The sequence below is a fragment of the Pygoscelis adeliae genome, unplaced genomic scaffold (assembly GCF_000699105.1).
Source record: "Pygoscelis adeliae isolate BGI_AS28 unplaced genomic scaffold, ASM69910v1 Scaffold14, whole genome shotgun sequence".
In the NCBI taxonomy this organism is placed as follows: domain Eukaryota; kingdom Metazoa; phylum Chordata; class Aves; order Sphenisciformes; family Spheniscidae; genus Pygoscelis; species Pygoscelis adeliae.
In genome coordinates, this window is record NW_008825109.1 from 16,634,028 (window position 1) to 16,659,171 (window position 25,144).

Here is a 25,144-nt window from a genome sequence, read left to right on the forward strand (position 1 = left end):
TTATTTGCCACTACACTGAGCTATTCTACCTCTAGTAGAAAAAAAAGCTCATCCAACCAACCCACCCACCTCCCTCCCACAAAATTTCTCATGAAATGTAAGTACCATCCTATACTGAGGGTGAATCACCACTGAAGACAGAACTGTGGGATTAAGTCTGGTCTATTTTTTACATAACTTGTATTTATGAAACTGCTGGTTAACTGATTTAACAGGATTGTTAGTGACTGCTTATTTATATGCAACTGAAGCTTCAAAATTAATAGTCAAGTCCAAAAGGTATCATTCTGCCCTTTGTTAACTCATCTGATGAAGAAAAACACTCTGGTAGATAAAATAGTCCAAAATCCAAGGTTTCATTTCATCTGAAACTCTGTAGGATGAGAAATGGAAATTGGGATGGTGCTGTACCACTAATAAAACTGATTTCAATTGTTAAGTTTGCATACTGAATAACCTGTCTTTGGCCAGTGTATGCAGTGGTTTATTTAAACCTGAGATTTCATTGTTTAAAAAATATCAAATCAAAATGAAATCTAAAAAAATTATCCAAGTCCTGGATATATTGCTGAAGAACAAGACCATAGAAATTTGTGGGGTTTGGTTTTCCATGTTTTAGGTTTAAAACCTGGTGAAATTTTGAATTAAGGAATGATATTGCTGATGCAATGGTTCTAATTCATCAGTTCTGAACTCAGATGCCTTCTCTGTGAAAAGACTAACTGCTTACACATTGTTAAAAAGTGATTAACAAATACATGAATTTTCAAAAAAACTCCAGTGTCAAGTTTTTTATAGATTCTGTCTGTATTTATTTAAACACCACCATTTGATTTCTAATCATTAGGAGTGATGTGTACATTTTCCTTTCCTCGTGGAATTCCTGAAGCATGAAGGTATGTAAAGAATTATATACTTGAGATCTTTCTAAATTAGTGCTGACACACTAAGATAATAAAAAGGGACTCTGAAAGACATGCAATGATGATATTGCACCTCTAGTATCTCTCAGCAAATGACATGTTCACAGTTTTGAGACTGCAATTTTACAATGGTATTATTCTAGCTATGCAAAGTCCCTCTTGCTTGCTTTAATGAATCAAAGGTCTTAGAGAGTCCTGCAAGCAGCTTATTAAATTAAACTGTTTTCTCAAAGAAATGCCTCAAGGCAAAAATATGTGATTGATTACAGAATAAACAGGTTTTAAATCATAGTGTTTGTTTCTGTTACAAGCTATGAAGTAGGAGGAGGACACTGCTGATTCAAACATCAGTACAGAAGCAAAAATCTTTTCCAGGACCAATACTAATGCAAAATATTCCTTCTTTTCATACAATCACATATTCAAAATAGAAGCTCTCTCAACATACTTTAATCAAGTTGTCAAGAATAACTTTAGTGCACCAGGTGGCCTGAAGAACTCCAGCCGTCACTGAACAACAATATGCTTACTTATCTGCCATCATAGTGTCATAGGTCCCTGGTGCTTCGGCCATACAGGCTGCAAAACGTATTATCTTCTTAGTAGAGAGAATAGGGTTGTACTAAAATTTTCACAACGCTTCAAGTAGAAAACAAGACAGACAAACACTGGATGACTGAGAAGCATCTAAATTATCATGTCATTAATAAAAAACATCCTGCTACTCTGGCTGCTGACACTGTTCAAATTCTTAAAAATAAGCCAGTGTCATTTTCCCTTAGCAATACTATTTTCAAAGGCAGCCTTTTAGAATCGGCAGCCCGCACCAGCTTTCTTATCCATTTGAATTTTGTTTTGCTCTTGGCAAATGTCTGAAAGCTCAAACTGACATTTTTGCTCCGATGTTAGGTCTTTGCTGTCTACAGCTGATGTTTGAATGGCTGAAGGGTGCAGAAGCAAAAGAACCGTGGAAAGACAAATTACTAATCAACATATGGCCAGGACATCCAAATTCCCAAAACCATTTCCCGTTCCTCTCTTAGGACCCCATAGGAAGGGCAGGGATTTGTGAGAAGCGATGGACCTACAGAACTACATTTAAATGGAATTTATGATATGGTAGGGAAATGCAGATGCTGAAGTAGCCTGAAGAGGGACATACTGGTGTCACCTGTCCCTAAATCTCCACACAAAACCCCATAAAAAGTTGGTGGAAAGTATCAACAAAAAGAATTAGCATAGGCAGGATGATCAGCTAGTTGTAACAAGGATATTCCCAGTTCCAGCCTGATCTTGTTAGGACAAACAAAGACCAACACATTTTTATCATGGATTTGTTGCAAGAACCTTTAAATTAAATCACCAGACATGCACCTAACATATAAACTAGATATTAGGCTTAGCTGCATCTGAGGAGACTATATCCTTTGGGAATTTGCCACAATGCATAAAATCTCCCTAGGATGTGAAAATCAAGTTGCATGTTTAATGGTAACTGCCTTGTAAACCTGATTAAAATCAAAATTCATCAAAGCGAATCTTTCTTCCTGACTACATAAAGGAAGAGAAGCACATGCCTGCAACCTATACAGTCAGACTGGAAAAAAACACTATCTTCATGTTCATATAGATGGTCTATATGCAGAGTATCCATACTTTACATAAGCTGCATTCTCATTCTCTACTATGCTAATATTCCCAAAGGAGTGGTCATAAAACAGGTAATTTCATGAACTCATCATTTCTGGGGTTTATTCTAAAATTAGGAAATCATCATAACACTCAGAAAACCCATTTAGATGATATGGCTACAAATGGTCCTTGATAGCGAAATCTACAGTAGCAGCTTTCTGCAGCACTAAACTGAAACTGTGCCATGTGATTTGTCTGATGTGATTGTTGAACAGGCCATGAGGCATGGAAGGAAACAAGGGTAGGAAAGTGCAAGTCAGGTTTTTTTTCCACTTTTCTATCAGAAAAGGTTTTTTCCACATGGATAAAATGGGGGGGGGGTTAGGAATACTGATGATTTTTTTTTATTTGAAAGCATTAAAATTAATAATTCCAAATGTTTCTTCAAAAATTACTTGACTTCAACTGCATATTCAAGTACTGGTCGTATAATGTAAAAAAAAAATCTCATTATGATGTTTTCACATAGAGTACATAACTGTCTGAACTGAGTAATTATTTTTTTCCTGTGTAACTTCATAAAATAGAAATGAAAGACATTTCATAGCCAGAGAAGCAAAAGCATGCATAATGGCACCTATGCATTGACATAGGTGTAGATGCACATCAAAATATGACACTGTCTTACCGGATGACCCATATGCTAGAAACCATCCTCTTTGTCCTGGAAAGCAGATGACCTTTCATAGTTCCACTTTGCTTTTCTGAATTTTTGAATGGAAAAAATAAAAGTAGGAAGGATTTCTTCTTTTCCTTAACAGATAGAAAAAGCTGAAACTTTTTCCCTTACTTATTGATATATTTATGATGCATGGGACAGACAGCACTATGAAAGTAATTAGCCAGTAAAGTATCCCACAGTGGATAATCCTCTCTTTTTTCTTCAAAGATGTGAAAGCCCACCTCTTAAAGAGATGCCTATCAGCTCCATGTGCAGCTATCAAACCCCACTGCTGATTCTTGTTCAGGCTTTCTTACCTGTTGGACCAGGATCTCACAAAGAGGTAAGAAGAACTTTCCCTTTAGGTCCAGCTCTGTTATAAACTGATGGCAATAGTGGTTTACAATGTAATATAATGAGAGAATTATTTTTTTTTTATGTCAGTTAAACTTGGAGAATAATTATCTCATTGTTCATTGGTCTGTTTTTATTGAAAATGTCATACATCTTTCATAAACACCCTAAGAAAAAATATTGTCTAATTTAACAGTGAACATTGGTAGAAAAGAAAAATCTAAATAGTGATAATGAGTATTACAAATCCACAAGGTCTCTTTTTAAGTGTTCGTAATTGTTGATTTCAGATGTTGATACTCCAAAGTAAGTATTTTGCTGAACCCATCTAAGTGTGCAGAACTACTACATCTGCATGTATTATGTAAATTAGTTTTTGAAACACTTTTGGTTTTTTCTGCACTGAAAATTGGTATTTTACAGGCATTATGTAAATGAGATGTGGTAGAAATAGTGAATTTTTTTTCTTGCAGAGAAATTTGTGAAACTTTGAAAAACTCAATGAATTCCTGAGTACATATGTTTCAGCAAATTACAGCAAGAAAATATTTAAGATACTATTTTTCTTCTTTCTATGTTAGAAAAGAAATATTGTCATGGTTAACAAACATTCACATTCACAATCATTTTTGTCAAGGCCAAAGGCTGAATCCAGAGTTACAGAGAGCAATTGTGCTTATAAGGTAATTTCTTCTTGAATGAGTGGTAATAAAATTCTCTTAAATGGATGCATGCTTTTATAATCCAAACATTGGCTTATGGACTTGCTGTGCTCCAACTGCAGTCACAACCATTTTAGCTTCTCTGTAATTGCTACCCACACTAACAGGATTAAAGCAAATGGGAAATGCTCACTTCTAACAGTAAATTAAAGATCTGTTGATATACTGAATTATAGATATGTATGACTCCATGTACATAAGTATGATATTAACATCTAAAGGATTGCTTTTGCAATCCTCATGAGTTCAGAGATTATCTTAAAAAACTACCCTCTGGAAGTTCCTATATCCCTCCAATAACTATTGAGAGACAGCCTGGACAAGTAGCATGTATTAAAATTTGATCGGCTAAAGGTAGGTAAAATAAATCCATGTTTTGGAGAGCATGGTCTGTAGATACCTCCCAAATTCAAACAGAAGCTTTTTTGACAACTGTCATGTTCATAACTAAGATAAGCATGATAGATAAGTTGAGTAGTCAACAGATAAACTGTGAAGAACAGAGGAAGCTTTCAAGAGAGGTGTATGTGGGGGGGGGGGGGAATTAAGTAAATCAAAATTCCAGTGTCTTGTCTGATTTACTCTGGATTTTGTCTGCCTCTGCCTGTAGTGACTCGTCAAACAGATCTGTTAGGCTTCTGTGGTTTAGAGTGCAGCTTTCTAACACATCTAGTAATTAGAGAATTATCAATGTATAACATGCATTTTGTTCCTTTTCACAGGCTTTACTTCAAAGAAAAAGAAAATTATTCACAAAAAGACAAAAAGTAATTTTAAGCTAGAATGATTCAAACCCCCGCAGCAAACATTTCTATTTGCAAAAGGTGGATTTGTAAGAGCAAACAATTTAGAAAGTGAGGTAATCTTAATTTCCACAAGTTTTCCCACCAAAACAAAAGATACTTCCTTAAAAGATTCTTAATCAAACATGGACTATTGGGCTTAACACAGGAATGACTGGATGCAAGTCAAAGGCTCATTTTATACATTTAAACCAAAGTGATCTAATAGCACTAGTTTATTCAGTTGTAATTAGATTTTCAGAGTGCCCTTATGGAACAAGTTGCAGAATACTTTTCCTTAATTGAATCACCTTACTCCATTGTCTTCGCAGAAAGCACACCATCATCCACTTCACTAAATTTAAAAGAGAAGAGGTGTATAGAGATGTACTATGTAATTTTTAACTGCTTTTAGCATCCCATTTTCATTGTTTTTAAGTACCTTTGACAAATGTCTAGAGACATTCCTATCCATTCCAAAATGTTGGAGTTAAAGTAAGAATTCCTGGATTAATTGTTTGGCTTATTAAGCAACTACTAGAGGAACAGGTTCTTCCTTTCTGGCCTTAATGCATGGACATATGTCAATCAAAGGAGCTTACGCTATTAATGGTATAACACTTCTGAGAGGACAACATCTCTCACAGTACTGACAACTACAGTAAGATTGCATGGGATTTTTTATATATAATGAATTGTTTAATAAGTAATCCATTGAGAAAAAAAGACCATTAAGGCAGATGATAAAATAACATTCCTTCCCTTAGAAGTTCTGATGTTTTGAAATTTGGTATGACATCAAGCTGAGGAAAAGTTCAGAACTTCTGAACAGAAATGAAAAAGACCATTTTGGAATATAAAAATAATTTTACTGAAATATTTCATGTTCTATAATATCAAAAGAGATATGAAACACTGCCTCCATTCAAGAATAAAGCAATAAAATTGAAATTAACAGCACCAGTGTAGGTCTAACTGCTTTGAATTTTCGCTGCTAAAAATCTGTCAGAATCAGCACATCATCAGTGTTTAGATTTCAGAGAAAGGCACAGTTCCACTGGGAAACCATTTTCATGTAGTCTTTCACAGCCTTTCCTATAAGCCATACCACCTGTGGAAATGTTAAACAAAGCATTACATTTGGGAAATCAAATCTCTCCACTTCAGAATCCATTCTAAGAACAATTAAAATAAATCAAAAAGGCTTGTAAAATAACCTGTTTCAGTGTCAACTGTTACCACTGGCGGTAAAGGGTCAAGATGATCCTTGGCGTTGCTTATCTTAACCTCTTACACTGTAAAAGAAAAGTTCGATTTAGTATTCAACGTTGGTTATTGCTACTCTGTTTCAAATCCAGCTTTGTCAAAACCCATCTGCTCTTTATTAAGTTATCAAAGAGCTTATTGTTTTATCTGAGTCTTAACTTGTCTCAAAGGAAAATATTATAAGGTCTGACAGCTTTTAAGTTAATTATTGAGAAGACAGTGCTGTTATATCCTCATATTTAAAAACATGGTAATAATTTAACAGAAACAGCAGCAAGCACATTAATTAAGCACACATTAAGCACGTGTTGTTTCCAACGCCAGATTGGTTTTGGGAAACACCACCGATGGCTAGAGAAGGGTAAGGGCAGGAATAACCACAGATGACACCACTCTTTTGCGGTCTTCCTGCCTCAAAGCTTTTTTAGTTCTGGGGCTGCCTTAGTGGAATATGATATACTACCTGGTAAGTAACTTCCTAGAAAGTTCTTTTCTATAAGTTTGCCTAGTGTGAAGTTTAATCAGATAAAGAAATCCCAGAAAATATTTTCACAGTGTTTGCACATTTCCCAAATTAAAACTTTTTTTTCAAACTTACTGCACATGTAAACCTGTACACGTTAGGTTTAACAATCTTAACTGTATAGGCACAGCTTCACCGTGGGCTGAGGGATTATGGATCAATGTGTAAACCACAGAGTTTGTCTAACAAAATACAACCTTACAAATCCTGGTAGAAATGATATTGCAATATACTATTCCAGCCAGATTCCTTTGACAAGTTAAATGCACTCAATTCTCAGAAACTTCATGATTCCAGGAAGCTGCCTGTCGTCAGAAACGGGGCTCATTTAACCAGATAAGTCAGATGTATTCGGGACCTAACACAAAGCCAGCTGAAATCAATGGCGTTTGTTCCATTGACTTCACTTTGGTTTGGCTTAAATCCCCAGGCTCTGTTCCAGCTGTCCGTTCTTTTCCAAAAGTGAATTTAAGCATGTGTTTTAGTGATTTAGCTTTCCTGAAGAGGGATGTATTTAAGTATGTGCTTAACTGATTAATTGGGATTTTAAAAGCTGAATGGGAGTCCAGGTTTCATTTTCAGTGAATTTCCTAATAGGCTATAATAAATTCTAAAGGAAATGTATTTGTGCATGTAAATTTAGCCAAGTGACAAAACAAAGAGTGAGGATAATGATTCTTTTATGATACCCTGAATAATTTGACACGTTTTTCTCTTTTTAGAAGTTAATTTTTTGAGAACAACAATATAAAGCTTAATGGTCAAGAACAACACGCTGACAGTTATAATATAAAAAACACTTATTGTTTTTAAGCAATTAATGCAACAAGGCAAGCCATTATAATAAAATATCTTTAATTGCAACAGTGGGTGATAATCCATAGCTAATTAGCTTTAACTATATAAACCTGCTATCATTATTAACTTTAGATGGAAAGCATAAATGCTAAAGTGTTTTCAGATATCTTTAAAGGACTCAGTCCTAAAGTAGAAGTATCTGTATGATCGTCCAGATGATCCACTTTCATCCAACCACTCCTAGCTGCAAATTCACAGCTTTAAAAATAATTTTGGGGGCATAAGAAGAAAGGGCTATAGCTGATACCACACAATTTAAAAGACATACCTGTTAGCAAACCTCCGAATTTTTCAAAAAAATGGTCTGTGTAGTATTGTGTCGCATTATTTGCAATACGTTTTTAATATTAAATAGAGGCAGATGTTTTAACTTGTGGTTTAATCTAACATGTCTAAGCCTGAGCCAGTAAATTGAATGCTAAATGAATATCGATTCATTATTTTTGTTCTCTGACAATATCTAGCTGTTTCAGGCCTGGATCAAGACTTCATTGTGCTGTAAAACAAAGAAATGGTACCTGTTCCAAATGACTAAAAGTTGCACCTTCACTTCTCATTACTGTCTAAGAATGCAATCATCAGTTTTTAGGAGAACTAAATAAAGGATATACTCAGCCCTGGAGAACTACACCTTCTGTCCTTCCTCAAGGATATCTTTTGACCTAGTCCCAGCTTACATATGGGGAAAACTATTAAGAGTATATAATTTGTAGTTACATGTATCGACTGATACTGAGGACAACAATCCGAAACATCCTTTAAGTTACCAGTACATTACTTAGATTTTGAAATTATTTTTAACTGCTCAGTATGACTACACCTCTAATAGACAGTTTATTCTTTCTGGATCAAATTCTGCTCTTGATTACCATGGTGATAATGAGTCATTTTCATTGTCTTTCAGGAATTCCTCTGAAAAGTGGGCATAAGGTAGAAATTTGGCTTTATATTACCTGAAAAATACAACCCTGTAGAAATGATCAAGGAAGTCTTCAAAACTGAGGTACGTGTGATGGAAACTAAAACTCAAGTTCTTGGAATATGGGGGTAAACACGGAGCAATTTAGTATGTGGTTTTTACTATTAGTCCATCCAGAGAGAGTTCACAAGTTGAAGTTAAGTTGAGAATAAAAAAAGTAGAAAAAATCACAACAAAATTTCCAAAATATATTTACTGTAGCTATATTTCTATTACAATAACTATATTCCCCCATTATTTCTTCTTCACATTACATTTTAGAGCTGTTGTGTTACTAATAGAGTCTATGGAAATGACATGCATTGAAAGTAGAAAGATTGGTTGAGACATTTTATTTTTTTCTCAGAGAAACTAGTGATCACCGCGTGTCGTGCACTGTTAATCATATTCCAATTGCCCAACTCACTCCCTTCTCTTGGAGAACATCTGCTTACGAAAGACTTCGCTCATGGGTACCAAAAGACTCCCATGGACTTTAATGTTACTAGGACTGTATTTGCTATAGCAGAAGATTTTTATTGGTGCTGTACATGTGGGGCCCTCTTAATAAGAGCAGACACAGTATCATGATCTCTGTCTTTACTTCTGCTTTATCGCCTTATGCCTTTAACTGTAAGGAGTTAAAATTAAGCATACAGCAAGTTACATTACCTAACATCATCTGCCTTTTAGTTCTCCTCTAGTTTAATGAAATGTCTGTCTGTGGGTATCGTGGACCCTCTTTTCCGCTGATAGAAAGCATAGGAACATCATAAACCTGCATATTGATGTAAGATGAGATTTGAAACATTTAAGACATCTTTGTTGAGCAATAGAGCCCTTGGCATTTTCAACCCAGCAATGGAAAAGGCCTACAGAACCCTCCAGCAGCAAGTAAACTATGGGAAGCACCAGGACAATGATTGAGATGGTAACTGAATGGATCAAAATGCAATTTTGACTGTTCCGACACAGCCATTGAATAACAGCACTCAAATGTTATGTAAAGGTCAAAATTATTTTGTAAGTTGGATCTTCAGGGATCTGTTGCCCCCACAAATCAAGGAGCATATTTGTTCCTCTCAACACCCTGATTAAGTATATGCAAAAACAGGTGTTGCTATTTAGTAATGTGTTTATTCACTTCAAATGGTTCTATAAGCTCTCTCTGCAAACGTGTTTCAGCCTATGGAGATCTGTCGGCTATTGCCTAGAATAAGTTTTCAGGGTACACACAGTCCAGGCTGGCCTACCAGCCCATGCTTACTAAGCTCTCCACGTGCTCAGTTCTTAACCAAAATAAAGTGTTTCTCCATTTCAAAGAAATAACCCTTCTATGCCCATTTCCACAAGCAGATCTCACCTTCACGTATATCCCTCACAATATTCTGTGTTTTTTAATGCTGCAATTTCTCCTGAGACTCACCCCTGAATACACATGCACACTTATATGTTCACATACACCACTTTTCTATCATGCAACTGGCGATTGTCTTTGCCTTTGCTGCCAATGACTGCTCCTTTTTCCAAATTCCTCCTATGAGGTCTCTTCCATGATCACACTGAACACATCTCTCTCCCATCACCATTGGTATTTAAACCTTTATTAAAGGTCAACTCCAGCACTATTTTTCCTTGCTCTTTCCCCTTCACTCTTGTGATATTCCCAAACTTGCCTGATTCAGTTTACGACTTGCTAAACTGTAATGTGACTCTGAGCAAGTTCAAATATGAGGCTTTACATGTCCCCATTTAAGTCCTTCTTGAACACAGTTTTGCCATGCTGCTTATCAATCCTGTTGACCTGTATAAAAACCTGATGTTTTCCTTCTTCCCTTAGACTTAGGAGCCATTCCTTTGGAAATACATACCTGCCATAAAGCAAATGCCACTGAAAATAAACAGCTGTAAAAAGTACTGTTCTTATAGAATTACTCAAACAGACATCTACTCATAAAAGAAATGTGGCAGATATAATTGTAAACAACCACAGGTAGCTGTCTGATTCACAGTTACCTAATTGATTGATTTAGCACTAGGGATATTTTATTAGCATGTAGAATCATTACTAGTTTCACCAGAGAAACCAGTACCAGCTTTTCTTTTATAGCTATCAGAATTATTTTAGGCTACGTGCCAGCTAATTTACTGACCTCAAGGGCCCTCAACTTTCTGTCAGAACCGCCATGAAACCAACAGAATTATTGGTTTTCTGTTATGCTGACACATAAACATTCTGAACTGGTCACATTAAGGGTTCAGGGGTTTTTGTGTCATCACAAGAAGAAATTAAACTAGGTTATTCATATTGAGGGATGTATTTTGAATAAGTGCTTCAGATTGTCCTTGAACCAACATAAGAAATTAAATGGTAAAGTAGATTAGAAAAGCAACGGCTGAATATTAATTTTAACTTTTCATGAGAGATTTAAAAATCCATCGTAGACAGTAAGTGATGATAAACTGTAAGAGAGTTCAAAGGCAGCTCATATTTTTCTTTACTATTTTGTAAACCAGCATAGTTGGATATCAAAGTATTTAAGTCTTGTACATCATCCATAGGACCAGTGAAGATATGGTCAAGGTGTTTTGTTCAACCAGAATCATTTCTCTGGGACAGAGCTTTCAAAATTACAAGGGTTGAATTACACACTAAAAAAAGAAATAATGGGTGTAATGCCTCACTTGGCCCTTCACTACCTTTCACCAGAAGTAAATAAGCACCTAAGGGACTCTTAATTCCTTCCACCACATACAAAATTTTGCAGTGTGCGTGGTTTATCAATAACACCAAATGTCTTTCAACAGTACAAGTGTAATATCAGCATTTAATTCACAGCTTTGCTATGTAAGGAATTTTTTAAGGCACAGCTTAATGTCATAAGAGGCCTCTTCTTGAAGTTGGTGTTCATCCTGTAAATTTCTTCTTTTACTGAAATAATGAATACTTTCCTGGTGGTTTCAGTCAGAGCATGGTCCTCACTCTTTTCTCTGTGTTTTTTATACCCTCAGCTTTGCTCTTGCTTTTCTGTGGTGGAGAATGACTTCACCAATGCTGCTAACTTCCAGGAATACAGCAGAGACAAAGAAACTACTTAAAAGTTAAATGAGACTTCCCTGCCTTGAGGACAGTTGAAAAATATCCTAGCATTTAATACATTTTTACTACACCATGGCGACAGGTGCTGATCACACTCCTCCCAGCACCTGTAACACTGGGACTAAATATCGTCATTTGACATGTTGCCCCTCCTGGGGATTTCTTTTGCTGCAGAAAGGACTTCTAACTGCCCCTGCAAAAATCAGGGCATGTCAGTCAGTGTTAGACGGAATTATGGCTGTGCCCCAAACCTCACACTGAAGAAAATACACTTGGAATAAAATCTGTCAAAACCCTATTTTATGCCAAGATGTTTTTAAATATGTTTTTCCTGTCACAAGAAAGTTCTAGCCACATATGATTTCTCTAAAGCTTAGAATCAAAGCTTTTAATCAATTTCTGGCAAAATTGTCTGTCCATACAGAAATCTGTGCCAAATTTTCAGATGTAAATAAGGGATGGACTTTTAAATGTCAATTGCCATGAAGTGGAGCATAGTTGTTCCATAAAGATATATCGCCTGTAAAGGAACACAAAGTGCCAAGGATTTTCTTGCAACTTCAATGCCCATCACAGAAATTTGGACAAGGCAATGAATCAATCTGATGGCATCCATCAATTTAATCAGGCATCTACTTAGAAAAGCCCAGAGATTCTGAAGTCTGTAAAATGGCATTTGTCCACAACACTTCAGTCTGTACTCAAATGTGTAGGTAGTGGCATCTTAAAAGTTTCCATTAGTGACAAAATGAAAGGAATAAAAATTAAGAAGAAAAATTAGGTCAATTTTTGTACAGTGATATTAGGAGGAAACAGGATGCTAAATTGAACAAGAATTGCCATAGCCCACTGGATAATGCAAATGTCTAAAGCTACAAATATACAAAACATTTTGGATAAGCTTTAAGTAGGATTTACTGTATTCTGATAGTTCCCCTGAGTACTCTTTTAACATGTATTGTAAAGCTTTTTTGTCAACAGTCATTCAGGGGAGCTTCACAAATGTCAAGAATGCTTAAACATCACAGATACTTGACAATAAAAGGTAGAAAAACAATCCTGGTGTGTGAAAGGAATGTAATAAAACTTTTGCCACAGTGAATACAAAAAGTATAGGATAGATCAGATATGTTATCATTCATTTCTGTAAATTAACTATGACACAACAAAGGCTACTTAGTTTGTGGAATTTATTGAAAAAGTACAGATCTCTCACAGAAAAGTCCACTTTCATCAAAATACTCAATTTCTTAGGATTGAACTGATCTGAATGAAATTTTCAACAGAAACAATTTAAAGTATTTGATACTATTTTTTTTTGTCTGACGTAATGTTAATTTTGTGTTTTAGTGTTTTCTTTCTTTTTATCTATTTCCTATTTAACTAAATTATAATTTTGATATGATCTAGACATTCCAAATAAAATATTACAGATATTTTGTTTTGCAAAATGCTGATAACCTGCTAAAGTACAAGAAGAGAATAAAATTTTTCAAGGCTGTAATATTCCAAACAAACAGAACCCTGACCTCCATTTCATATTGGCAACTGTGCACATTTATAAGAAAATTAATTTGTGAAATGAACATTCTCCCCCACCATTTTATCTGAAGGTGTTGAAGCAACCTCACTAACCACTGTAAAGTGCAAGCAATATACAATAATAAGGATGGAGATAGTACTATAGTGCATAAGAGCTTTTTCCAGGAGAAAATCTCCTGTTCGGAGACTATACAAAAAGAAGATAAAAAGGCAGCCCGTTTTTCCAAAGTGTTTTTAATCTAAAATAAGAGACAGACTGATAAAAAGAGAAGACAGAAAGCAATAAAAGTGAACAGTGATACAGTATTGGTCATGCAGTTAGAAAGGATTTGTGTGTAATGAATCACAGAAATAGAAAACTTAGAAGCTAAGCTCAAAGAAAACTACAGTTGTGGTTTCATACGCAGTTTTGGAAAGCTCTTTTCAAACAATAGGGACAGGCAGGAGGATAATACAGGAATGTTTGTCTGAAAATTAACAAAGGGATGGTAGAGTCTCTAGATGATAAGTCAGTCCAGAGACAAAAAAAGTGAATATATTATGTCTTGAAAACAAAGGCAGGTAACTGAGATGTGGTATGGGAGAGCTGAAAGACAGAACAATGCTTACAGGGTCAAATTCAGCAATGGGAAATAGTCTGTACTGTGTTCTGAGCAGATGGCACAGTGGTGTCCTTCAACCCTCAGATACAGCTGGTGAACCAGTAATGGAAGTAAAGTAGTATTATCTCCTGCTGGCATGGAACTAGTATCAGCAGAATTACTAATTACCTATTTACTAGAGAAATAAAAGTCCTTACCACAACCTTTTTTCTCTGATAATGTGGCCATCCAAAATTCAAATGTACCTAAAAATAACAAATATAGGAGCTAAGCAAATTTAATTAGGGAAAGTAAGGTCCACTTTCATAACAGAAAATAAGTTTGACTAAATCTTCTTAGCTTCCCAAATCCAAAACATGATTTACTAGAATCTTAAGAATTGTAAAATTGAAGAGATAACACCCCCTCGTATCAGACAGCAGGAAATATATAATAGTTACTACTGCAGCTATAGGCATAAATAGGAGAAAGCCTAAGGATGCTGCTAACACATTCTGATTTGAACTAGCAGATGATCTGATCTTGTAATGCCTTATGTCAAAAATAAAAAATGCCCATGAGTAAAAGGGTGATGTGATGAGCCATGACAAGTGGAAGATTATACATTTAGTTTATTGTTTCATCATATGTTGTCTATATTTATACTATTGGAGGATTTTCAGTATGTCGTGCAGTTTCTGTATTTGTTAGGGAGGACAGCAGAATAGAAGAGGTTGGGAACTACTGAACTGACAATGAAAACCACTAATTGTACCTGCATTCAGGGAATTTAGACATCTAAATGACCTTAACTCTGATTTCTGCTCAGCTCAAAGTTGTCAGACACTAGAGTTCCTTTTACTGTTCCACCCCTGCTTCGTGTTACTCAGTGTCCATCATAATGCTGATTATGAACTTGGCAAGTGCAGTTCATCCGATATCCCAGAGAAAATGACATGTCCCTCAAAATAAAATTACAGCATTCATGAATGATCAGTCAAGCATATCTCTTGCTTGACTGAACACACTCTACCCGTATAGCTTTCTCACAGTAGAGCCAATCAGTTTTGAAATGATGTGTTTATAGTACATACTGAAATGCAGAGATTGCCAAGCTAGTGCTGCTTCGCTGGTTAAGTCTAGGCAATACAGGGCTTTTCAACCTCGCTCAATGCAAATGCGGCTATTTTACTTCCAGGGTCATGCTACCTTTGCCTGAGTCAGCTCGGGTTTCCTTGCAGGGCACTTTCAGTTCCATGGCTCCTTTAGAGTATTGGCATCTGCCGTGCAAAGTCATAGTAAAAGACATCAGACCAAAATACAAGACTCAGTATGAAATGAAACAGTTTTAGTGTTTTTTGGTGGGTGGGGAAAGGATAATTTCAATACATTTCTAACATTTTGACCTTCCCAAAGCCTCAGTAGTCCTGCTGCCCAAAGTAACTACAAAAACCTCTGTCCTGAAATCTCATACAGGAGCTAGGAAGCAGCGGGGCTTCCAACCCCTTCATCAGGTTGCTGTGCGAGTACAGCCCAAAAAGTGGTGGCTCCCCAGCTGAGAAGCTGGAAACCTAATCCAGCCTAGGCCTTTTCTAAAACCCAAGTTGACAGTCAAATTCCACAGTGCAGTTCTAAAGAAAATTGTTTTCATTAACTTTTTTTTTTTCCGAGCAGCTCTCTGCACCACATTTGAAGCTGACCTTTCATTCCCTGGGTCCCATATATATCATCTTTGATTGATGGGAATTTTAAAACTATTATCCGTTAAGCTGAGTGTAATCACGTCAACCAATCCAGCTTCAACCAAAGCTCCTCTCCACAAGTTCCGTTGGGAAGAAACTCTGCCATACCTGAAGAGGTTACACTGTACATTGGAAAAAAAAACAAAACCAAACCAACAGATCAGAGAATGCACCAAAAGGAACAGCATTCCTCATAAAGAATGTCTTCACCTATCCAACTCTAAAAGTATTTTTAATCCTACTAGCCTCTTTTAAGAAACATTCCTGAACAAAGGAAAGAAGGAAAACAGAGAAAGTTGCTGAAGAAATGCCCGTTGTCTGCATAGAATAAGAGCTTTCCCCAAATCCCCTGTGTTACTGAGACCTTGTTCTCTCATTTTCTAATAGAATAAAGGAGAAAAACTTTTGATAAAAAGGAAAACAGACTAACAGAAAAAAAAAAAAAAAAAAAACAAACAGAGCCCGAGTTTTGCTAAAAACTGTAGTTCCTCTCCAAAAAAATCAAACCATACTGGTTAAAATCTGACTGTCAGAGATGAAAAGTTCAACCCCGGGATATTTTGAATTATATCAATATGCAATTATAGCATCATCAACTTCTACCTACCTCAGGCCTTAGTAACATCTGAAATACCTCCTGAGTTTTGTGAAGTTTTAGAAGTCTATCAGCATAAGCTTCACTCTTTCAACATGAAATGGGTAAGTTAATAATTTTCAAAGTAAGTATCAGAAAAGATTTTCAGACAGAATGATTGGAAAAAGAAGGAAAGAAAAGGAAGAAGTAAGGAAAAAGAATGAAAATATATTAAGCAAGAAAAGGAAAGTAGGATAATTGTTCATAGTCTATGAATTAATAAAATGTAACTCTATTTTGCAGAACTACTGGAAGAAATAACTATTGTAATCTGATTTGTCTTAAGCCTTGGAAGAACTAAAAAATACATATTTAGCATACTACAGCAGGACTCCTTTCTGTTAGTTAGCATGTTGGTCATAAATAACACAAAGGTATTTTTCCAGTGCTTCAGTTTGCACAAAACCTTGCAGGATGAATCTTTTACATATGAAAATTACTAGAGAATTTGAGGTTTTTGAAGAAAACTTTGATTAGGCAAAAGTGTAGTTCTCCTTTGGAATGTACTAACAAGTCTGGACAATGACTCAAGCAAGGGAAAATTTTGAACTATGCCATTCTCAGATGAATAAAATTACTTCAGTGTTAGTTATTTTGAAATACCGGTCTCTCCCACTCCAACTCTGCATGGAAGGGTTTGACTTTTACCCGAGGTAAAATGGGAAATATGTGAAAGTCAAACTTTTATGAGATGCAAAGTAGTTTTCCATCCAGTTCTGTTGTAGCACACTGGGTGGTATCTCTATCGCAGCTGTGACTTCCGGAAGTGACAAATCTCTCATTGCCTCAATAAAACCAGTTGGTTCCTCTCAATTTTTATTCCATATGGGTGGAGAATCTGCAACAGGTTTTAGTGGAGACTGACAGTTCTGCTTAAAGAAAATAAATGCAGTACTTCCTGGAGGGCTATCACATTATTCCTCCTCCTGTAAGGGGTGGGGTGGGGAAGACAAAGACCTGACAACAGAGATGTGACTAAATTTTCACCGAGAAATCACAGAAGATTGAGGGATGATGCATATTATTCTATTTCAAAAAAGAAAGTTAAATTACCTCAGTGGGTATTCACGAACTGACCAAACTTTTAAAACTTCAGTGACTTCAGTGAGCCTTAGTGACTTCAGCACTTGAAAAACATGCATAATCATTTATGACTGTTAGAAACTGACTGATACAAAAAATATAAAGCAACTTTTTCATGGAAGAGCAAGAGACAGAAGTACTTCAGGCAAGTTGTAGACCATGTCTCTGTTCATTCTAGCCCTTATCTACCATAGTTTATGTTGAAGGCAAAGGAAGTAAATACAGGAAGCTCTTACTCGTCACGTTACAGAACTATTGCCAGCAAATAAGAGAATTGTAACACTCACCTTAGGAGGTAAAAGACCTTTCCAAGGAAAAGATTCCTCCTGCCATTAGCATGAATGCAGTGTCTGGATTAGTGACACAAAAACATTTCAATAACAATTATTATTAATACTGTTCAAAAATTTAGAAGACAGAATGAGAGTATATAGGGAAAAGTTTGTGTTTGATGAGTGCCTATCATTATCTCCAAGAAAAGTAAGGGTGGAAAAGAATCCAGGGAATAATCCTTCAAGCTGTTGGTCCAGCTTTTAGGAATGAGTTAGATCTGCCACTTGTAGAGGTATCTGAAGTATACAGAATAAATTTGTATATTTACAGGTTAATCTGGAGCCGTTCTAGTTCATTTATCTTCTGTTTAAGAAGGAGATCTCCTAATTTGATGTTTTGATTGTCAAACTTTACAAATACAAAAAATATCATACCATCAGGAGTTTTCAGTATTTCTGAACTGGGAGGACAATCAGTTATTCATTTTTACTGGACTGTAAACTTTTTACCCTCTAAACATCCTTCCGTTAACAAAAAAATATAAACATTGTACAAAACACAAGACAGCTTAGCTCAATGATGCTCAATGAAGCATTAGTGCTGCATAATCTGATTTGTTTGATGCTTTAATAATGCAAAACATGGTTTCTGCTTTATAACATAGCTGTTAATGCAGAAATGACATGCTTACAAAAGATTTACTATATTGCTATTTGCATATAGACTTCCTTAATAGATGAGAGTGTTTACTGCTCCTTTGAAATCAAAATATTTAATCTAGGCATTCTACACTGAATAAAGACTGCCATCTTCTGCTGCAGCTGCAGCAGATATAGATACCCAGGTTAGCACTATAAGAGGGCAATACATTATACTGGACTTGTCTTAGTAAGTACTTTAGAATAAGTATCTCCTTTTCTATTAATGTAGTAAGAGATGTGACTAGAGACATTTACAAAATATTTTGGTTTTTTACAATGTGCTTTTTACAGCTACATATCTTTATGCTTTTGATCCCTTTCTGAAGAACAGAAAGCAACCTGAAAAAGTATTTAATGGATTACAAAATACATTAACCCACCCAGTTATGAAGAACTACAATGAATTACAGCAGCAACTTCACTGCAAGACTTCCTTCTCTAGTCTGGCAGCATTACTGCTATTACTGATTCCTATTCAAAATCGAAGTTGTTTAACTTAGCAACAGTTAAGTTGCATGTGGTTCAAAAACTTCCAGCTGAGTTTTCTCACATTTCATATACTCCAAGAATGATGTGCAGAAGAGCAGCCCGGGACCCAAAGGGACGATTTAGAGTTCTGAGAAAATTGTTTCTGTTTCAGCCCATAATTGATTAGGTATCCTATGAACTCCAGCTAATTAAAAAAACTAGCCCAAAGAAACTTTATTTACCCAAAAGTTAGCAGGAATATGATCTCAAACATAAAGATACCTTAACATTAATTTGTCATCTGATATAAGAGATTTCCAAATTAGCAGAGGATTTGATGAAGATGATGCAAACCTTGAATGAATACCATACTTAGATAAATTCAGCTTTGTTTTTTCTTGACTATTCCCAGTTCTTTCATGTTTATACAATGCAATCAAGTCCACAGCTGCCCAGAAAATTCCTGACAAAATTTTTTTAAATTAAATAATGCCTATTGGTCAAGTCACGTTTCACAGAAATTTGGAGAACTTTGGCCATAACAGTTCCTGCTCTTGCACCTGCTCAGACTTAACAGTACGTTCTAAGTACTCTAAACCACTGCTGAATGATACTTTCATACAACAAAACTGGCAAAGCAACACTTCTCTCTTGAGGGTTTGGGAGGCTTTAGGGGGAAGGATTTGTGCCTTAACAATCACCAGAAGAATGTGGTTATGAAAAGTATATAAGAGTTTCGGCTTCTTGGAGGTATTGTTGGATGAACTTCTATGCGCTATTAATATGGCTAGTCAGTAAGTTTCTCACAGTTGTTCAATCTGGTTGAAAAAGACCTTTCTGTGATGTGTTTCTGACGTATTCTACTCAATATTAAAGATAATATATAGCAAGCCCAAGCATTGCAAGAGACATTCTTAGAGGTTAACCCAGCTTAGAAGTCTGTCATGCTGATATACGCCTTCTCAGAGATTTATAAAATGTTATTAAAAGCACACTGAAGTAAACAGAAAGTTTCCCATGTGATAGGAATTACAGCTGATTAACTGTTCTGATTAAGTCTTTTGTTAGAAAACATTAATTTGTTCACATAGAAATACTTCTAAAGAATATATGACCTATTTTCAAAAGGATATATTTTTCTTAAAATTGGATATTGGGGTGTACATGAGTCCTGGTTCAAATGGGCAAGGAGAGAAGATGGGCAAACTTGTATTTGTGTCGCATGGTGGAGAAGTTCACAATGCACAGCTGCTGGTCATGTCCCCTCCGTGCTAACGATAAGTCTGTTCCCAAATATGTGAGAGACACATCGTGAGATTTTCCCCTACAAAAAAGATATTCATAAATTAAGAGTAAGAACTTAAATATACTTTACATGTCCAAATCCAAATTCTGACCTACATATATTTTTCTCTTCTTTCATTCAGTGAATGATTACCTTTTACAAAATAGAACAGCTCCAGTAAAAGGCAGAGACATTCATTCCAGAATGACTATTTATTCAGGGTGTAAATGCAGAACCCGAGTTCAACCCCCCCTGTTATGGATTAAGTAGAACAGAAATTTGAAGCAGCCTACAGATTTATAGCTGGAACATGGGTCCCTGATGTCAGCAGCAAGTGCCCTGATAAAAAAGCTACTGGATATTCTGGGAGTGGGGAAAGGTGATGAACATTGTTCTTCATGTTCTCATTTCTTTTTTTCTTCACTTTAACTGCATAGAAAGGAAACGCATTTTGAAAACCTCAAAGCTTCCACAGAACAAACTTCTATATAGAGAGATCTAATGCTACAGACCTCTGTGAGCTTTGGATCAGTGATACAAGGAGGGCTAGCAATGACGTCAAAATCAGGGGGAAAGGAAAGAAAAGAATAACATTGACATGAAGAAAGCAGATGGGCACAAAGAAGGAAAATTTCCTTGACATTAAAAAGACTGAGATGGAACAAGACACAGGAGGAAAAAAAAGAAATTTAAAAAAAAAAAAAGACTCTCTCTTATTTGAGGCAGTGAAGAGTTCACCTCAAAGACATTCATAACTTCAGTGAGTTAATACACTCGTCCCTCTGTTTACCTTAAGGTGCATAGAAGTGCACACCAGGAAAAAAATAAAAACACCAACCATAGATTAAATGAGCTGTTTGCTTTCTCATAAAGAAAGTCCACAAGCAAGATCTAAGTATCTGTCCATCTTTGCTCATTTTTCTCCCCATACAATAGGATTCTTCTTCACTAGACAACTACATTCTTGCAAGTAAACAAATAATTAATAACTGGCTCAAGAAGAAAGCATCGCAACCTTGAGAAACAAGCAAAGGGTATGGCATTCAAATAACTTTAACACTGACAGGTACAACTTCCATTTCATTTGCTAGCTTAACATGCAGGGCAACATGCAATGCCATATGGTATTCTTACCCCAAGGATACTGAACCTACCAACATTATTGCTTCCAAGAGGCAAGAGAGACAAGAAGCTGGGACCTGGAGAGCGTGTGCTTCCTCCCCTGCCACACTGCAGCTGTAAGCACAGAACTTATTCCACCACTTTTCTTTGAATTGCTCTCTTGCCAAGTATTAGCAATAGAGGGTCATTCGAGAAATAGTGAGGTTTTTATTGGTTTGGGTTGTTTGTTCTTTAATTTTACTCTTCAGAACTACCTGCATGGAAGACACTCCCTCTAAACGTAACCATACTTGAGCCTTCCTTAAAATGATCCTGTGTCATGGTGATTACAAAATAGCGCAAGCTCTACAAAAGGTAGGCTACTTTTATGATGCTGTTTATAATCATCCAATTCTTGCCTGACATTTCCTTTCTCCTCTTCCTTATCTGAGGACCCAGATCCTGTGTTGATTGCATGAAGTTCGATGTACTGAGGATTTGGTCTTTGCACAGTGGTTTGTTCCACTTTTAGAATTTTAAAATTATTCCTTAATCTGTAACAGTAAACTCCTCTTCAAACAACACAGTATACTGTGGGCCCAAGTCATCTTTGCTAATGTTGTCTGGCTAACTTGGTCTACAGAATCATGTAAGAGTAGCAGGCACAACTACATAAATAATAATGATAAATGGGAGCTGAAAATGAGCTGGCTGTTTTAGTTCAATTCAACTATACAAAATGCGTAACTCTGTAATTATATCAAAAATAGTTATTTTCATCCTGAATCAGTATGAAAAAATATCAGAATTTCCCATGAGACAGAAATTCTATATTTTGCTAATCTCAGCTTCAGTCTCACTTCAAATAATAAAGTGTTCTTTGCATACTTCACTTCCTTGCTTAACTACACTATTGAATCATGCCCCCCTGCAAAAAGAATGGTTCCAGATCTGGTAATCCAGTATCCTTTCAAATAAAAGTACCTTACAATTATTTTAAAGAATACATATGGCACTTTATTAAGCATTCTTAGTGAATAAAAATAAGCAATAAGTGAAAGTAATAATACTAAATTATGTTCTGAGTTTCAAGAGTAATACTCTAGAAATCAAGTGGAGTATGTAATTATTGCATGCAACCATAGTAGGTCTATTTTTTCCAGCTACACTGACTATACTTGCTGTTAGCTTTCAATCTTACATTGACTGAACTCCTTCAGGGGTTGTCAGATACGGATAAAGCAAAATGTGGTGTCAAAGCCAAAAGTGATTTAACTCAGAACTGCAAGACTTAAAGATTCACTTAATATTAATATTCTGTGGAGCCTGCTCCTATGACATAATCAACACAGTTTTTTAAGGTTAGAAATGTCATCTTTGTATTTGGAGAGCTGTGATGAATTGTCTACAAGAATGCAAGTATATAGAATTTAGCAACACATTGAAGGAAACAAATCAAAAATAAAAACTGATTTTATCATCGATGCTTAACTTGGTTGAGTAATAACACACTTACTGCATTAATAAAACCGTGCAGATTCAGACTGTAATAGGTCCCATAAAAGTCATTTGATGTTTGTCATTGACTTCAGCAAGGTGAAGTCTCACCCCCAAGCCTTGAATTCACTAGTACTTTTGACGACTTATGGGTAGAAACATCAACATGAGACAAACTTGTCCTTCATCATTCAAAAAACCATAATCAACACAGATTTTTTTAAAGCCAGCTGATGGATATCATTGTACAAGCAAGCACTCCACTCAACACATTCCATTGCTTGAGGTTGCCTTCTAAATAATTATTATTTCAAAAAGCAGCAATGATGCAAAGAATGATTGTCAAAATCAGTCAGTTATTTGGAATATTTGTCATTTGGCTCAGTCTTCCCATGAAAAACTGAACTGTCATTTTAGTAATTACTTTTTCCTTCTGGTTTTTTTCCAATTATAATTTCTGTTAAGGTTGGCATTGATCAGCATTGTTTAAAAAAATTAGAGTAAAATCAACTTTTAAAATGAGTTCCTTTAGTGTGACAGAATCTCATAGGCGCTCTTTTATTTTTAAAAGGAGCCTGAAGTTGTAAATATAAATATGAATTAGCATTATGTATTTGCAGGAATTACATTTTAAAGAAGATAATGAAGAAGAATGAAAAAAGGAACAAAATTTGACAAAAGAGGTAATGTTTCTGTCTAAAAAAAGAAAATTATAGGGTAAGGCACAGGGGATTTTCTATCTCAAATGGCATGGAAAAATCTATATATCCTTTTTGGCAACACATCCAAAAAAACTACCATGTTTGTAGGGACTCAAAAGTTGCTGGAAACCTGATCTATTTCCCCTTCTATTCATAATAGTGACAACAAATAGATATTTACAGAGACTTTCTGGTACCTGCGTTCCTAAGGGACAATTCTGTACAGCCCTTCTGTAAGACAAATCAGAACTTCATGTCCAAACACTATAGTTCCATATAGAAATTTAAATCTTTTCCTAAATATACTTCTTAGGTAAGCAAATAAGAGGAAAAAATAGCAGTCCAAAGCAGTATATGCAAATTGTTCAGTGAATGCTATAATGAGGAGTAAAGATACTCCTGTTAAAAAAAAAAAAAAGCAAGCAGTGTTTTTGAAAATTGAAGTATAGAAAAGGATACATTATTTGAAAAGAGAAAAATCCCAAATCTCTATAGGAAACTGCAACAATTTAGCAATTTTTAAAAAATATTTAGGTAAAGGTCTAAATGTTTAGACCTTTACCTAAATGTTTAAATGTTTGAAGGTCTTAAGACCTCTAAATTTTTAAAGGTCTTAGCTGATACTAAGAACAAAAAGAAACTTGTTTTACCACTTCTTGAAATAGCGTCATTTCAATCTGAACTATTTACTGTGGATTTTGTATTGTTCCATAATGATATAAAACATTAACTTCACTTTCAGCTGAAGACAATTATTAGACATTTTGTCTTCAGTGACAGACAAGATGATTCGCCTGTCAAGACACTCTCTTCACCTCGTACAATTGGAATATTTCTTTTAAGCGCTGCTGACAGCTTTGGGGCTGTGTTTTGGATTTGTGCTGGAAACAGTGTTGATAACAGAGGGATGTTTTCGTTACTGCTGAGCAGGGCTTACACAGAGTCAAGGCCTTTTCTGCTTCTCACACCGCCCCACCAGCGAGTAGGGTGGGGGTGCACAAGAAGCTGGGAGGGGGCACAGCCGGGACAGCTGACCCCAACTGACCAAAGAGATATTCCATACCATATGACGTCATGCTCAGTATATAAAGCTAGGGGAAGAAGAAGGAAGGGGGGGACACGTTCAGAGTGATGGCGTTTGTCTTCCCAAGTCACCGTTACGCGTGATGGAGCCTTGCTTTCCTGGACATGGCTGAGCACCTGCCTGCCCATGGGAAGGAGTGGATGAATTTCTTGTTTTGCTTTGCTTGCGTGCATGGCTTTTGCTTTGCCTGATAAACTGTCTTTATCTCAACCCATGAGTTTTCTCACTTTTACCCTTCTGATTCTCTCCCCCATCCCACCAGGGGGGAGTGAGCGAGTGGCTCTGTGGTGCTGAGTTGCCAGCTGGGGTTAAACCACAACAAGGAGTCACTATAAACCAAAGCCATGCTTCCTTTCTTTGGTCAGCCATTTTATAATGCATACTTGCAAATACTCTTTGAAAGGTACTTTTGATAAAACTTCAAAGTAGCTACCCTATTCCTAGGGATAGACAGAAATCTTAAATAAAAGCTATATATTTCTGTGAGGACATTTTTCTGTAGTGATAAAGGGGTGTACAATGAACATTTTCCTGACTTTCTCAGCATTTATTATTTCATTGAAATAATCATAGGAGGAAAGAAAATAATGATTAGGCCCACAATTTTATGTTA